At 37.0% G+C, this 12,797-nt stretch overlaps 1 pseudogene across 1 annotated transcript in view; it reads right to left on the reverse strand.

Annotated features, from left to right (window-relative positions):
• LOC308494319 (annexin A1-like) overlaps nucleotides 1-12,478 on the reverse strand; it is a 46,343-nt pseudogene extending 33,865 nt beyond the window's left edge. The window contains exon 1 of the transcript in view: nucleotides 12,255-12,478. The product of the transcript in view is annotated as an annexin A1-like (transcript). The remainder of the gene's footprint in view (nucleotides 1-12,254) is intronic.
• Between the last annotated feature and the right edge of the window lie 319 nt (nucleotides 12,479-12,797).

Raw genomic sequence — 12,797 nt, forward strand, 5'->3', positions numbered from 1 at the left:
CCTTTCTATGTGAGGCCGAGAGCCTGGAAACTGTTTTTTGGGGCTTTGTCCCCACAAACACCTTTAAGTAAGTGAGAGGCAAGGACTGGGTTAGAGACAGAAGTTGCAGTACGGTTACAACAGTGGCTTTAGCAGAACACACAGAAAGGTCTGAACCAGTCATGAAAGGCAGGCTGCTCCCTGAGAGGCAACTCAGCTGTGAGCCATCTGCCTCCCCAACACTCCAGACAGCTGGGGGAGTAGTAAGTGCCTCCTGCTGACAGAAGCATCTGAGCAGCGCACCACAGCATCCAGGAGACTCAAGAGACTTGAGTTTCACAGGAGACAATACAAACAAGTAGAATGTATTCCCAATTACAGGTGTGGTTTGATATTAAGAAATCTATCATAATCTTTTGTGTCAACAAATTTAAAAATGTACTAAGATCACATAATTATTAGATGCTGAAAGGCATTTGATAAATTTGTTCATTCAGTCATTTCTGCTTTAGTTTTACATATTGCATATATGTGAATATATCATACTCCGATTTATCTGTGTGTGTGTATCGCCTTTTATTTTTTCTTGGCTTTCCCTCTTCCTCTCCACCCACATCAACCTCAGTATAGTAAGCAGGGAAGAAATAACTATAATATACTGGTTTTGAATAGATATAGATTTAAATTTGTCCCAGATTTGTTTCAGAAACAAGCGTCCTGCAAGACCATGTTCCCTTTTACACAGGTCTGCGTTGGAGAATTTTTAATTTCATTCAACACATCTATTTTCAGAGCCATTATCTAGCTCTCCATGGAACACACCAATATTCTCTGAAGATAATTAACTCCACAGAATATAAATAAAAATAAATAAAAGCTAGGAAAATCATCCAAGTGTGGCCATACATCCAAACAGAAAACGTGCATCTCAGTAGATCTATAGGTTTCCATTTAGGAATTCTCAACCAATTCACCTTTATTAATGGAAAATATTCCCTCAACAAATACTCTCTTCCTTGCCCATGAGGGATTTTTTTTTAAAGCGTAAAATCATAAATATGAAAAACAATGTACAGAGTCTAATTCTCTTGCAGATATACAACACATAGCAGAAATTAATCTGGACCCTTACCTTTGCAGATTCCATCTGGCTGCTTTATAGATGGAGAATCAATCACTGGGAAAATTCAGGGAAAACTTCTAAGACTGAAAAGCACATCTGCCTTCGAAGATTGCTGGAATTATCCGTATAGGATTCACCAACAATTCTGGGAGGTCACCCACTGTGGAGGCATCTCTGAGCCACTCTCTTTAGAAGAGAATGAAGGTGTGGGGTGGAGCTCAGTCCTTGGCTCCCTGATTCTGTTTGCATATGCCCCAGCCTAGGTGTGGATCGTTAGGACTACCAGTTGCAATTAGGGAGCAGAATTGGTTTCACCAGTTTCCCGTAGGCAAGCCATGGCAACCTCAAACCGAAAGAAATTTCTAGAGGCTGTTGTCTCCCAGAATTAGGTTTGAGAAATTTCTCTGTCTTTTATGGAATGTCCGTGGTAGCTTATTTGCTCCTTGGAGGCAGAGTTTTTTGGAAATCTAAGTGATAATAGGAGTTTTCTTGATACATATTGAATCAGGGGCCAATTGAATTTCAAGTTTATGTCTGCAAGCTAAGTCATCCTGATACACTGATCTCAAAACAGACATGAGATGCCCGATGTGATCTGAGTGCTGGCTATTATCACTGTTTTTCTTCTGGATGGCAGCTGAATGAGCACCACAAAGATTAATCTCCTATAATTTTCCTTTTTCAATACTTTTAATTCTAACGAATCCCTTTTCAAATCAGCCCATTCTTTTTATATATGTAAAGCTAAATTAATATCTGTTGGAAAAATTTTAGTAAATTATTGATAACCTGATCCTTTTCTTAGTATGGCTATTACATGAAATAGAACAAAATACACCTAAAACTGTGTCTGAAATATGTAATATTTGGGAATTTTTAGAAATTTTAAGAATCAAGAAGAAAAACAGGTCTTTTTTTGTTTGGTGTTTGCTTGTTTTTACATAAAAGAAAGAGCAAACAAAAGTGGACAGGAATCACTTATTTCAAGCAATTGAGGAAGTCATCCATTTGGACACAGAAGACTGGACCCGATGAACTCTTTAGACCCTCTTTCGGCTCTATATTACATGGCTTGTGTGACAAAAGATACGTCTTCATATGTTTTTTTTTCCACTGACAGTGAGAACATTTCTAAAGAAATGTAAATAATTTTGTAATTCAACTGATCTCCAATTCTTTAATAAGAAACAGACTTTTTTTTAACATTGAGATAATTGATTTCATATTTTCCATCCATTTGGTGCTACTTCCCCAAGCTTTTATTTCTTTTCATTTTAATTCTCCACAGATTCTTTGCTGAAAAACTACAATTACATTTAACTACAGAAAGGTAGTTACATGGTGCATGCATAACTGTTATTTTAATGATTCTTTCATTCCCTTGTTAAATCAGAGTAATACATCTTTATTCAACTGGTCTAATAACCAAGGTCAATTTAGTTTAATTGTAAATGTTACAACAACCCAAAGCACATTATACTGAATACTTCTTGCTGACAACACTATTCTAATGGACAATGGGAGTGTTTTTAAAGGGATAAAATAAAGACAAAAGGCAATCAGGTTAAGCGACATTGAGTTAAGGGAGAAGAATCTAGATGGAGGTTTAACAATAGTGATCTACAAGCTTCTCAAATGTAATTTGGTGCTAAAGAGAATAATTACTACATGTTCTGACTTCCACCTGCAGTCCCTAGGAATGATTCTGTGGCTCTACCTGCACAGCCAGAGTGAACCAGGGAATAAGATCATTTTATCAGTCCTGATCACTCAAAACTCACCAGTGGTTGAGTTTTATTTATTGCCCAAACTGACTACTTTTCTTTCCACTTGTACAGATGTTTCACTTCTGTTCTTTTCATTCAACACTCATTCCTTTCACCTATCCTATAAATATAGAATATTTCTTCTCGGCAGCATTAGGATTTGTATATACGAGAAACTCATGAACAACAGTCTGCTTGGAATCTGAATGGGGAGAAGCAAACTGTTTTACTTAGTTGTATATTAATTGAAGGTGGGTTTGTTGGAGTGATTGAGATTATGATGGAGGGTGCTGAAATAAGAGAGACATTATCTGAACTAATAGATGAGCTGAAAATCAAGATTCCTAGAGAGGAATCACGTCACATTTTGAAGGGAGACTACCAGGGTAGAATATCACTAAAGTCCAGGGTCATAGACAGGTAAAGGAAAAAGGAGGGCATGGGGTATGGTTGATGGGAATCACCGGCTTCCATTAAATACCTCTGAGTAAGGTGAATCCATTTGGCAGATATTGATTGCGCATTAATGCCATAGCTGAGTGCCAAACAGAGGCGATGCCATAAAGAAGGAGTCCTTAGCCTCAGTCGTGAGAAATATACCCACTTGAGTTCCTCTATAACATTATCCTGAGGATCATCCATGAAACTAATGTGTTACAGGCGCCTTCTACTCTTCTAGTTATGATATACATACAAAACTTTGTATGTTTTCCAAGGAGCCTTATCCCAAGTCATACTGCTTAATTGGTAATACAATAGAAAGCTTCCAATGGAAGAGAGAAATGAAGAGAAAATATGTCCTTTTTGTGTCCCTTTTTTATATTCAAGGTGAGAACTCAACTATTAAGATGCTGACATTTTGCTGCTTTCCTGGCACTTTGCTAGAAGATTTCTCTTGCGATGTGTTCCCACTGTGGCCTGAAAAGTACGTCCTGTGCTCCTGGTTGTCTATCCCTATCTTTTAAGAGGCAACATGATATAGGGGACCGTGTTCCTGGACTGAAGATCAGAAGAACTAATTACCAGTCCTAGTTCTATTATTTTTTAAATATGTAACTTCAAACAAGTCACTTTACCACTCTTAGCTCCATTTATAAAATGGAGGAGTTACTAATTCTCCAGTTTTCCAACTTTTTTTAGTACTAGAATTCTAATTTGCAAGTGGAATTTTATTCAAAAAAACCGCAACATATAAGACAGATCAGAGTGGACCCCCTTAACTTGAAGTGGGGAAACAACGGGTGGTGTGTGGAGCCCTATCCACTTGATCCCATGCTGTCCCCTGCAGTTCCGCTGTGTTAGCCCCTGAGTCACTTCACACTGGGGACTGAGAACTCATTTTTTAAAACACCAATCTAGGTGAGCCTTTCCAGATCTAAATTCTGCAATTTGTTGATAAGTTACTTCACTCTTCTCCACTTGGATAACAGACTATCTGGCTCAATTTCAAGTAGTGTGTGAAATGTCAGAGAAAAGGAAAGTCAGAAAGTAAAAATGTTGCAAAACATGAAAAAGAAATACACTTTTTTCCTAACAGCCAGCAGAAAATAGATTGCAAATCTCTGCAGGAATGCTTGTTAAATTGATTTGAATTCCACTGTTAGATCTACAGGCATTGCTTTCCAGCTTTGGATCTGTGAGATTCTCCCTCCATGCTGAATGGTCAGACAATCTCTCTCCACAGACTTAGGCCTGAGCCAGTTCCCAAGCCTTCTTCAATGGAGGAGGGACCCCTAGCCTCACCCTCACCTGCCTCACTCCCACCTGCCATTCCATCTTGCAGCATCAGAAACTGTCATACAGAATCAAGTGGCATAACCAGTTCTGCAATCCCCCTGTGTCTCCTGTGTATAGCCAGCCAAATAAAGGGCCAGGAGCAGTATAAGAAAGCTCTGCTGCAACAAAAATAATTTAAAAAGTAATAATTGCTCTCATTTCTTGAGCATGAACTATATGCCAGATATTACGTTAAGAGCCTTATTACCATACATACAGTAGCAACGATCCTATAATCAGGTTTTATTATCCACTATCCCCCTCCTCACAGATGAAGAAACTGAAACTCAGACGGTTTTTTTTAGACACAAAGATAAATATCTAGCACAACAATGAGCCCCGGCACCTGCAGAGTCTCCTTTCCCCACCCCCATTGGAGCTATGCTTGGAATGCCAACCTGCTTGGCTAAGACCCAGAGATCCTGACAGATCCTGGCAACCCAGGATGACTGGTCTCCTGGTCTCTTCCTTGATGCAGCTGACAAATTGATCACAGGGAGTCCATCAACAAAATGTAGGCCATTTACTCATTAAATAATATGTTTAAAACACTGCTAGATGTTTAGCAAATATTTTAGATCACCGACTATAGTGGAAAGTAATTTACATGATGGAAGCAATCATTTAATCACTGCAATTAGCCAAATTATTACCTATTCAGCTAATTGTCCTTTAATGATGTAATTTTAAAAATTAAACATTATATTATTCTAGCCAATGACAAATTCTTATTTCATAATTTTCCAATGAAAAGTGTAATTTACTATACCATACAATGTAATTTCCTACAAAAATTAAGTTTCATTTTATTCTTAATTACAGACTAAATCTTCCCATAACTACCATGACCTGTACATAACCAATGAGCAAGTGTGGCCTTTCAGGAAAATGCAGTTGGAGAGGCTAAAACAAAGTCAGTCAGGTTTTTTCCAGACATGTTAAGGAAATGCTGACTTTCCATACAAAAAAAATGATACCATCAACCTAGCAGTGCTGCACATTAGAATTCTCTAAGGAGCTTAAAAAACAAAACAACAAAAACAAAGAAACACTCAGACCAAACACCCCTCAGGCCGAGGGGTCACCCTTAGGGACTCTGCTTTAATTGGTCTGAGGTATTTCCATGTCCATCATGCTTTAAAAATCTCCCCAGGAGATCCTACCGTGCAGTGCAGTCGGGGTTGAGCACCATGGAAAAGGTAATTTTAGCCTATGCTTCCTTTAGTCACTGTTTTGTTTTGTTTTGAGGGGAGTTGCTTGTAGACGTAGTCAAGAAGCATTACGTTGGGCATTTGGGAGCAATCAGGGAGGGTTACAAGAATGGACACAAAAGATCCAGACAACCAAGTTCACTGTAGGTTTATAATTTAGAGAGCGTGGAGTTTGCAGTTACAGAATGGTGAGACTTAGGTTACAGGCCAAGATTCGAGAGAGCCACACTCAGTTGCCAAATATGCTAGTATCATTTGTCAGGGGCTTGCAAAACAGTCAGGAATTTGAGTAGATTAGATATCTGCCATGGGACTGTGCACCTTGGATCTGAAAGCAACAGTGAAACAAATGAGTTAAGGGGCTCCTTATAAAATTCTGGGCCAAAGTAAACCTCTGAATAGATGCAATAGCCATAGTTAAGACACTGTGATTCCATTTCAGTGTACAAATACATACTTGACGCTTACCAGACCCTGAGTAAAACACTTCCATGATTACAAAGTTGAATGACAAGTGGTTTTTGCCTGAGGGAGCTCACAGTCTGGTGATATCCTGCACTTTCTGACATTGCCTGGAGAAAGGATGGAGGAGCCTTAGCTACACAGGTTCAGTCCTGTGTAAGAGAGCAAGCATGGCGGGGAGGCTGTCTTCAGCCACCCAAGATGTTTCTATGAGAGAAGCTTAATGATTTGGGTATTTCATATGCCAAACTGTTAAATTAACCAACACCAATAGTTCAAAAAGTATGTGAAACAGCTCAAAAGGAGGCATGTATGAGTTTCTTTATTAAAAAAAACAAACAAACAAAAATACTTACTGTGGCCTAATTGACACACAATCAACTGCACATATTTGAAGTATACAATTTGATGTTTGATATTCCTGTGAAACCATCACCACATTTAAGATCATGAAAATATCCATCACCCTTGAAAGCTTCCTCCTGCACCTTTGTAATCCTAACCCCTCTCTCTTCCCCTCTCTCCATTCTGAAGCAATTGCTTATCTGCTTTCTATCACTGCAGATTAGTTTGCATTTTTTAGAATTTCATGTAAATAGAATTATACCATATGTACTCTTTTTTGCCTGAGTTTTTCAATCAGCATATTTATTCTGAGATTCACCAGTGTTGATGGATGAATCAATAGTTCATTACCTTTTATTGCTGAGTAGTAAGTAGTTCATTGTATGTGTAGACCGTGATTTGTTTAACCATTCACCTGTTGGATATTTTGGATATTACAAAGCTGCTATGACTATTCATGTACATGTCTTTATATGGACATATGCTTTCTTTTTTCTTGGATAAATAAGTGGAAAATGACTGAGTGTTAGGTGTAGGTTTATTTCATGTGTTTATTAGCCATCACCTATCTTCTTTGGTGAAATGCCTGTTCAAACCTTTCACCTATTTTTTATTAGACTGTTGTTTTCTTACTATTGAGCTTGGAGAGTTCCACAACTCTCCAAGTCCTTTACCAGGAATATGATTTACAAGTATTTCCTCTCAGCTTTTGTATTATCTTTTCATTTTCTCAATGGTGTCTTTTGAACAGTAGAAGTGTTTAATTTTGATAACGTGTGATTTATCGATTTTTTATTTTATAGAGCATAATTTTAGTGTCATACTACAATTTTGATTACTGTTGCTTTAGAGTAAGTCTTATAATCAAGGAGTGTTAATCTTCCACCATTGTTCTTCTATTTAAAAATTGTTTTGGCAATTCTAGATCATCTACATTGATTTGAGATCTTTCTTCTTTTCAACATAGATGTTTAGTTCTATAAAATTCCCCTTTACATGTTGTTTGAAATCCCACAAATTTCCATATATTGTGTTATTGTTTTCGATCAGTTCAAAATACTTTCTTATGTCCCTTTTGATTTCTTCAACCTATGGATTATTAATGCCAGGCAAATATCTGTAGATTTTACACACATCTTTCTGTTAACTGATTTCTAATTTAATTCCATTGTGGTCAGAGTACATATTTTGTGTGAGCCAAATACTTTTAAATTTATTGAGACATTTTTATTGCCCAGAATATGATCTACCTTGGTAAATGTTCTGTGTGCAACTTGAAAAGAATATATATTCTGCTTTTGTTGGATGCAGTGGTCCATAAATTTCCCTACATAAGTTTAAATTGTCCATTTATTATTAGGTTTTATAACTGAGACCAGTTATAAAAACTACTAAAGATTTTTGTGCCATCACTTTTGGAAAAATATTTCTGACAGTTTTCTTTGGATAAAATGCTTGCTTTGTAATTTCTCATGCTGGCAAACACAAAGCATTATTTTTAATTTCTAAATAATCTCTAATTGAAAAAATATTACTAATTCTTAATTCTATGTTCTCATAAACATAGAATTAGTAATTATTTATTGATAAGACTTTCAGGCAATTTTTATCAGCATATTAAAAAAATCAAGCTTGCAATGACAGTTGGAATTGGGAGCAACATAAATGTTATCTGACAGATAAAATTGCTTCAATATATTACGATGCATTTACATAATTGTATATTATGCAGTCATTAAAATTGTTTCAAACATTCTTCTAAGAGCTTTACATGAATTATGTCACATAATCCCAACAATCCTACCTTATGACATAAAATTTTCTTCATTTTACAGACGAAAAAAACCGCAGCACATGAAGGCTACATAATGGACTCAAGACTCAGTCAGCCTAACTCTAGGAAAATGAATATCCTTATCCACCATTCTATGTATCCCCATATTTAATTATGTAGAAAAGTTAAAGATATTTGAAGTGAAAAAAGTTATAAGACAGTTCATTTAATATTAGTACATGCTTATTAAACACACACACGAAAAGTATAGAAGAGTACATTCCAAATTATTAGCATGTTATCTCTAAATGATATAATTGTAGGCGGTTTTAATTTTCTTTGTTTTTGTTTTGTATTTTCTCTTCTTAAAACAAAGAACCTGTATTTTACAAATAGAAAAAATTTTAAAGAAAAAGTCCTATGTCACATGAATATGAGTTCATCAGTTTTGAAGTAAGTTTACTAACAGATGCCAAATTCATTCCTAACCTTATTCTTCATGCAACTCAAAAAGATTACAAATGTCTGAAGATAGCCAAATGCTCTAAGTTTATCCCAAAACACAAATTCATGACAGGAAAGGCAGGATTTATACAAATTATTTTTGGCTGTCAGGTGTGGTGAATTTCAAAGCTGGAATCAGAATCTACCAGGGCTGAGAAGCACATTAAAAGACACATCGTCAAATATATGGTGATGGAAGGAGAACTGACTCTGGGTAGTGAACATACAATGGGATTTATAGACGATGTAATACAGAATTGTACACCTGAAATCTATGTAAATTTACTAACAATTGTCACCCCAATAAAATTAATTAAAAAAAAAAAAAAGACACATCGCATATAATGCCGGGCGTCCCTCATATTCCACCTCAAGGTTGACTGGCCGTTTAGCTATCAAGGCCTAACTGTGCCAAAGATGGAAAGACCAGAGTTCGTCTTACGAATATCACCCTCTCCTTCTCTTTCCTTCCCTCAAATTCAAGAACTGAATTTGTCACCCTTCTACCACTATCTGCTCCAAAACTGCTCTCCCCAATCCCCACCTCATTTAACCGTGCCTAAATCTCTTTGGATTGGCAATTTAAACTCAAACTGACTCTTTAGTTGGAATCCAACACTTCATTAAGAAGTAGTTTTCAGTAAATGCCTATTGGTTCCAGACACCAAGGCCCCTGGCCAAATGGCATCAGAATCTGCACCCAACTCCAAGCCCAGCTGCAGTTCCCATCTCATGCCCATTCCAAGCCTGCTTTATTCCCCACGGAGGTGTCAGAAATGTAGCCCAACATATTCCATGACTGAGAACTCACCATCTCTAAAGGTATACTGTTCTCTTTAGACAGTTCTGCTTATTAGAAAATTAGTTGGGATATGAAGTCTAGATCTGTCTGCTAGTACTTTTTACCCAGTAGTCCTACTTCTTCATCTTGGGCCCACACAAGTCCAATTCCTGTTCCACATTACAATGCTCCAAGAATGTGACAAATCCTCCTGAGTTTTCTATATAATGTTCCAGATATCTAAAAGCACTCCTTACATGACATGATTTTAGGTCTTACCAGCTTCTAGCTCCCTTTCCTAGAACATGATCCATTGCTCTATAGTAAGGATAGCCAACTCAAGCATCTATGGGAGCTTTTCTGAAAATGTAAACAAGTGAACTGAGGTCTGGAGAGTAAATTCCTGCTCAAAAGCTACTCAGCTCCAAATGATTACAGTAAGTCCTTACTTAATTTCATTAATAAGTTCTTGGAAACTGCAACTTTAAGCAAAACGATGTATAAGGAAACAAATTTTACCACAGATTACTTAAATTGACATTCACTATAGAAGATGTCAGACTGGTGACTAGGAACATATCATGGAAAAATTCACCAAGACCAGATGGCTTAATCTTTAAGTAACAGATGATTCCAATTTTTTAAATATAATTCCAAGTCAGGGGGGAAAATATTTCTAATTTATTTTATGAAACCAGATTAACTTTAATTCCAAAGCCTGATGATATTAGGGGGGAAATGCTAGACCTATCTCACATAAAAATGCAGACACAAAAGTATTTTAACTAAAATACTAGCAAATAAAATGCAGGTTGTTTCTGTCTTACTTAGGTCAGGTCCCTATGAGAGACTCTGAAAACAGCAATATGCATGCCCAGGTTTTTTAGGAAGTGCTCTTAGGAACAATATCTTTAAGAAAGTGAAAATCAGGGACTGGGGTAGAGAAAGTTGAACTGCAATACAGTTGCAACAGTAACTGGTGATCAAGTCAGAACTTAATTGATCATCTTTCCCATGCTCAAACCTGATTCTCCTTCCGTTTTCCCCCTATCAGGTACTGATAACACCATTTATCTAGGTACTGTACTGGAAATCTATGAGTTATTCTTGATTGATCCTAGTTTTGCATCACTAAATTGAATACCACTAAATTATGCCTATCAACATCCTATATCTCTCTAATCTGTTCTTCCTTTCAACCCATAACATCGTTACCCTAGTCCAGGCACTAACATCTTCTTGATTGGATTCTATCAATAACCCCCAAGTCAGATTCCTGCGCTACTATTTTGATTCACTCCCTTGCCAAAGGAGCTCGTCTAATTTGCAAATCTGACAGTTTTACTCCAGCAATTAAAATATTTTAATAGTTTCCCTTTGCTTCTATAATAAAGTCCAAACTCATCAGTTTAGCAAAAAATTCCTTCTCTGAACCTAGTCTCAACCTGCATCTCCTGCCATTTCCCATCTTTCACTTCATAAAAATATCACACCAGATTTCATTCCCTTACTAAACATATGATCCTGGGCCCTGTACCACTGCTGAAGCAGATCTCTTTGCTTGGAATACCTTGCTTCATCAAAGAGCTAATTTCCGCTCATTCTTTAGTATTCAACTTGCACCTTGTCTTCTTCTAGTTGGTCAACTGCGCCCCTCAAAATTCTCTCACCATTCTGGACATACTCCTCTTATTAGAAGTACTACTATTTTTGGAATTATCCCTTTATGTATGTGTCTCATCTACCAGACAATTATTCATCTTTATATTCACAGTGCTTGACATATAGCAAATACTCAAGAAATAGTGATTGAATTTTTAGTGAAGACCAAGTGCTCAATGTGATAAAATGTTTCCCTGATTCATATATCTAGTAAGCCTGACCAATATATGTGTATGTGTGTGCATATATATTATATACATATACACACACTATGTATATGTATACATATATACATATGTGTATATGTGTGTGTGTGTGTGTGTGTGTGTGTGTGTATAGTTTCATTGGACATAACCATTCCTAGAAAACTCAAGTCCTAGTCCCCAGTGCTTCTTTACATAAAGCAGGGATCAACAAACTTTTTCTATAAAGACCCACATAGTACATATAGCAAATTTTACACATAGCAAAAATAGGCTTTTGTGGGCCATATGATCTCTGCTACAACTTCTCAAAAATGCTGTTGCAGCACGAAAATAGTCACAAACAACTTGGGCATGTCTTTGCTGCAATAAAATTTTATTTACAGAAATAAACAATGGGCCGGATGTGGTCTGTGGGCCATAGTTTGCCCACTCCTGACCTAGAGGTGTCTAAAGCAACTTTTTAAAAATCCAACCTCTTTCTCCCACGGGAGGCCTACATGGCATTGCCATATCGCTAGTGATCCCCAAGAAGTTCCAGCACAGATTGTGAGAACTGAACACCAACATCAATGGGTTGCAGAAAATAGCCTTGGTCGTCACAGCTATCAAGGGTGTGCAGCAAAGATATACTCGTGTGGTGTTGAGGAAAATAGACACGGACTCACAAAGAGAGGTCACTGAGGATGAGGTGGAGCTTGTGGTCACCATCACACAGAATCCAAGACAGTACAAGATCAAAGACTGGTTCTGGAACAGACAGAATGATGTGAAAGATGGAAATGACATCCTGGTCTGGCAAATGGTCTTGACAACAAGCTCTATAACGGCCTGGAGCAACTGAAGAAGATTCAAGTGCCACTACCAGGTCCCTCACTTCCAAGGCCAGCATATCAAGCCCACTGGGGCAGTGGCCACATCATGGTTGTGTCCAAGAAGAAATAGGTCTATAGGCTTTTTTTATTAATAAATAATTATACACCTGAAAAATCTTCAACATCAGCTCACTGGTATTCATTATGCAAAATTTTCCTTCTTCTATTTTTTGAAAATAAGGACAGTATTTACCCACCTCCAGTTTACTTTATACTTTATTCTTTAAAGTCCTACCATTGTTTATAGTCTACTATTCTTTATAATCCTACTTCTCTAAAAATTGGATCAGCAATGTATTTTCCACATTGTTCTCAGAATATTGAGGTGCAGCTTAT

Source organism: Rhinolophus hipposideros (assembly GCF_964194185.1).
Source record: "Rhinolophus hipposideros genome assembly, chromosome: 3".
Lineage (NCBI taxonomy): Eukaryota > Metazoa > Chordata > Mammalia > Chiroptera > Rhinolophidae > Rhinolophus > Rhinolophus hipposideros.